Raw genomic sequence first — 5,731 nt, 5'->3', positions numbered from 1 at the left:
GTCTCCAGATCAAACAAACAGATAAAGGTATCTTTATCAACCAAAGTAAGTATGTTCGAGACATGCTAAAGAAGTTTGATCTATCCAACAGTTCATCTATGAAAACTCCAATGGCTCCTCCACTCACTCTCAACAAGGATCCAAATGGAAAGCCTGTAAATGTTACTGTTTACAGAGGAATGATTGGCTCCCTGCTGTATCTCATAGCTAGCCGACCCGATATCATGTACTCCACTTGCTTATGTGCAAGATATCAAGTTGAACCAAAGGAATCCCATCTGATCGCTGTCAAATGCATATTCAGATATCTTAAGAGAACTCCTAACATAGGTCTTTAGTACCCTAAAGATTCAGGTTTTGACCTTATTGGTTATTCAGATAGTGATTTTGCAGGTTGCAAAATTGATAGGAAAAGCACCACTGGAGGCTGTCAGCTTCTAGGTGGAAAGTTGGTGAGCTGGACAAGTAAAAAGTAAAAAGCAAAATTCATTGTCTACATCAACAACTGAAGCTGAATATGTAGCCGCTAGTAGTTGTTGTGCCCAAATTCTTTGGATGAAAAACCAGCTGCTGGACTACGATATTCAGTTTTCAAAGGTTCCTATCTATTGTGATAGCACTAGTGCTGTTGCTATTGCAAACAACTCTGTACTTCACTCCAAGACCAAACATATAGAGATCCGATATCATTTTATCAAAGATCATGTTATGAATGGTGATATTGAACTTCACTTCGTTCCAACTGAGTATCAACTCGCTGACATTTTCATCAAGCCTCTTAATGAGACAAGATTTAACATCTTGATCAGCGAATTGGGTATGTTGAACACTGAAGATTAATCTTCAGCTATTAAGCATCATTCAGTAAGTGAAATGATTCAGTGTCCTATCTCTGACACTGAACTTTTGAGTAATATCTATTTTCTTTCAGGTATAATTACTCTTCTCTTTTCTAAACTTAAAACCTTCACTGAAGCATTTCATCTTCAATGACAAATGTTTTAAAAGGTAGTCTCAGTGATTCTCTTGTCACTGACCACATCTCTAAGTATATCTTTATACTTCTCTTAAAAATCAAAATGATCACTGAACCTTTCTTTTCAGTGATTAAATCATTTTTTTAATGCCAGTTTCAGTGACTCTCTTATCACTCACACTGATGTCTTAAAACTCTCACTGAATCTTTCTTTTCAGTGATAAAATGTTTTAAACGGTCTAATCAGTGTTTTGTTAAACGTTGTATGACTCTTCGTTTTCTTAAAAACTTTTTGTTTTTAAAAGAAAATAGTTAATGAACCGTCTTTATGACGACATTCTCTATTTACTATGCGCGACGCTTTGAGACGCGCAAAAGTTTCTGTCATTACGCTACCTCATTTAATGCCATCCAATCATGGATGAGAATGTGGTATCTTTTTCATCATGACCACTTTCCCGAACCGTCGTCTTTTTCCCTCTCATATTTCTTCTCTCTCCTCCTACATATAAATATGAGACTTCTTCTTCACTTTTCTCTTTACGCTTTCAAAATTCTTAATCGAACCTCTGCAAGAATTTCTCCAAAGCAAGAATCCTCTAAAATCTTCAAAGCTCGTTCGACCTTTTCTCTCATACAACTAAGGTCGATATCTTATTCTTTTTCTTTATCTTCTATTTTAAGAAATATGTTTAATTTGTTTTAAGAACTTTGTTCTCTTAATACATTAAACAATAAAGATTATTTAATCAACACCTAATTGGTTATAATCTTGTTTCTTTATACACATTCCACTTGATAAACCCTAATCTTTTAAGGTTTTTCAAAAGAAGTTTTTACTTGTTTCAAAAACCTTTTCTATACTCTTACCCCAAAAACTCTTGGTTTATTTCTAACAACCTGTTTGCTTTACTTCTTATTATTACAAACAGATGGCAGCCAAGAACGTCAACTTCTTCATCTACGAGATCTCCATCAAGGCCAACAACCACATTGCCATGTTGGAGATACCTTCTTCAAAGGCGTTTTACCAGGACGCGGCTGACTTCCTCAAGCAGTCGTCCTTGGGTTACGCACTCAACCATGAGCCCATCATGGTTAAAGAACTCCTTCAGCAGTTCTGGTTCACTACTGAAGTTGTTGAAGTTGAAGTCAGGCCCGGACACCAAGCGGAGCAAATCAACTTCACTTTTAATCGCATGGAAGTGAACTTTGGCGTCACCACTCTCAGGTCGGCTCTCCGCCTTCCCAGGGCCCCTACGATAGCGAACCAACCACCACCGAGATCATCGAGTTTCTTGATGCCATTGGCTATTAGTGGCCAATGAAGAAGGACTCCAACGCCCCTCTGAAGTCCTTGACAAAGATTGAGAAGAACAGGATGTCAGCTGTCTGGCAATACCTGGTTTCTCATTTCATCCAGTGCATGGGTGGAAAAACTGGAGGTCAGGACCAGGCCTCTAGGATCGCCTTAACCATAGGCGTATCTGCGATTCAACGTCGCAATATAAATTATGTTGCGATCATTTTCGATAACCTGGTGCTCAAGTTGAACAAGCACCAGCGAGAAAAGGTGGTGCCTTACACCAGGTTTCTTTCAATGGTGTTTTCCAAGATCTTTAAAGATCTCTTCGCCAAAGAAAGAAACATCCAGGTTTTCAAGCTTGGATCCAGGATTCTGGATCATATGCTGAGGGACAGTGATGTGGCACTAACTTGTATTGTGTCCATCACTACCTCTTCTGCTCAGGTGGCCACGACAAGGGTAACCCCCCTAGGCGTCTAGCCAAGCCACTAAAACCCCTTCAAAATGACCCTCTCAACAATCTCTTGGTTCTCCTTAGAAAGTCAAGAAGTCCAAAAAGGGGACAGCCACGTCTAGCTGGAGCCTCTCAAAAGGCTTCAGTTATTGAAACTAGTCTTAACCCCGAGGCGTCTTCTGCTAACCCTCCTAGCTCTTCAGTGATCTCTTCCATCACTGTCGTATCAGTGGTACCTACCACAACTGCCTCAATGACCCAAATCACTGAAGGTGTGAATATCAGCGCCGCCACCGCTGAACACCCACATCTCTTCTCGACCATTTTCTCTTCTCCTCCTTCTTTGGTCTTTACACATGTCGATGATGTATCAGCGACTGTCCTTCGTGATACTGAGACGCGCACCATTGGACCTGAGGTTGCTCCTCTCGATGCTCCTAAGCATACAGATATCCATCCTCTCGACGACATCTTTGATCATGCCAGTGATAATCCTTTAGATGTCATTGATCGCCCCTCGGGTATTCCATCTTCCTACCCGTTCTTTTGTACTAACCTTGAGCACTTAGCTCACACTTCCTCTCTTGCAGGTCCTTCTTCGATGCATCAATCTGATGCTCAGGGAGAGAAAGAGGACGGGGGCGAGAAAGATGATGAAGGAGATGAAGAGATTGACGATGACTATGATATGTCATCAGACATCAAACTTCTCCTTCCAGCTATTGATACCATCCTCTGCAGGATCAACGAAGTCCACCAAGAGATGTCCCGTCAGGGTGATCTTGATGTGAGCTTCCTTGCCATCCAGGCTGACGTTCAAGAAGTTCAGAGTCATCTCCAGACTCTCCAAGAAGCTGTTCAAGCCAACACCAATGCAATTGCTGTTCTTCACAGCAGGGCTAACGATGCTCAGGCTACCGTTGATCAGCAAACTGGTCTTCTTCAACAGATCTTGGATGCTGTCCGTCAACCAGCTCCAGTGATTCCACCTTTTTTCTCTTCCAGTGATCGCGCCCAGCTCCATGAGGCGCGTGAGGCAACGACAACTCTAGCCAGTGCTTTGTCAAGGCTAGAGGAGATAATGGTTCTCCAGCATCAGCGCTTGGACGAACTCTCTGGCCAATTCTCTCAAGTATTAGCCAGAGAGGGGGAGATGAGGTCCAGCGCTGGTGAATCATCTGATGCTGCTCCTGCTCCTGCTCCTTCTCAGGCCGTTAGTCGCTGAAGAAGGAAACTTAAATGTATTGTTCAATATCCCTCAACAACCTTTATTTGAAGACTCTACCTTTCAGGTAGTGATTACTTCAAACTATCAACTTCATATTCCATCAACAACCTGCGGTCGACTGGAGCAGGTACCTGATCACCCCGTCTCCTATGCTTCTACTGACCAGCAGATGTCTCAGCTAAAGGAGTCATTCGACCAGACTAGAGTAAAAATTCCTCTTCGTACCTCTAGTGGTGGTGAGTTCGACTTATTTTCTGAAGCTGAAAGACTTGAGGCATTGAGGGCTGAAGAAGAGCTAGAGTTTCAAAAGCAGCAGACTGAAGACAGCTTGAAGGTGGCCAAGTCACTAGCTGAAAAGGTCCTCCCCAAGAAAAGGTCTAAGAAAATAGTGAACGTTGTCCAAGCCCAGGCTAAACTTCTTTCTATTGTAGAAGCTGAGCATGAGAAAAACCTGAAGCTGGTGGAAAAGGACAAGCGATGGAGCGAAGCAAAGCTGAAAAAGAGAATCAGTCCACGCCCGATTATCAACGTCAGCATCAGCAGACGTTCTAAAGACGGTGGAACACTGGTCTCAATGCTCATCACCAGGGACAATCTTGATGTCGTTACCGAGTACCCTTCCTACCGTTATGGATACAACGAATGGATGGAGATCAGACAAGCCATTCATCGATCCAAGTCGAGACACAAGACACTTATCGAGGACACCATCAGTGAGCTCATCAAAAGGATGTCCAGGTATGTCAAGGTTCCTGACAGGCCATCTCTGAAGAAAGGTGGGAAGAAGAAACTCAAGCTCTCTTATCCTAATGATGGACCATTCCTAAGGAACAAACATGAAACAAGGTTCTCCTTAGATGAAGTCCTGAAGGGTCATATGAGTACTGACATTTCTATGCTGAATCTTGACTTTCTAGATAAGGGTCCCTATACACCCAACTCTRTGCATTTTAAACCTGAGTTAGGAGTTATATTCCTTGACTATGAAGGTAAAGTCAGATTTCAGAGAATGTAAGAGCTACATCTATGTCCAATGGGTCATCTGGTTTACCTCTTGCTCTGGATAGATGATAGCATGCCTGGAAAAGTCGTAGATCTGAATATACAAAGAGAATTCCTACATCGAAGAAACCTTGGTGAAGATGTACCTAGTTACATGATCTAAGTGTTCTAGAATAGTTTCTCTTTGTAACAACAATCCACTTTTCCTTGTAACTTCTTGTACTATGTCTACTTTCAGTGATTGTACTTATAATCTGTAAGCACTAGACATGTACTGTAATAATTATAATATTTCCAATGATAATAAAATGAGTATTTCATGTACTTCACTAAAAAAGATCCCTGAAAAAAGTAATAGGGACACAAGTCTATGAGTTCCAATGTTACTTTTCACATTCATTGACAATCTATAAGTCAGTGAATAAGCTTTCAGTTTCAGATTCCGTACTTGTAATTTTCTTAGATATAACTTAAGGAAAATTCTCAAGCTGAGACTGACTAACTGAAAAAGATCTCAAAATAGTAAAAAAGGACATGTACTTTATATGTAACATTTTCTTACTGTTATTTGATAAGACAACTTTCTTTTTTTTTCCTTTCTTTTTTTTTTTTTTTTTTTATACGGTACATGAGCCGAAGCTAAAATAATCTCAGGTAGGTTCAGGGCTATGCATGCCCCTTTGGTAAATGTCGCACAAGATGTGTGTAGAGGGATTTGAACCTGGGTTCAGCGCTATGAACTGCCCATGCACTAACCACTCCACC

This window comes from Cynara cardunculus (assembly GCF_001531365.2).
Source record: "Cynara cardunculus var. scolymus isolate 2C chromosome LG 16, CcrdV1, whole genome shotgun sequence".
NCBI classification, from domain to species: Eukaryota; Viridiplantae; Streptophyta; class Magnoliopsida; order Asterales; family Asteraceae; genus Cynara; species Cynara cardunculus.
The sequence above is the reverse complement of the archived record's forward strand: the minus strand, read 5'-3'. Positions refer to the sequence as shown.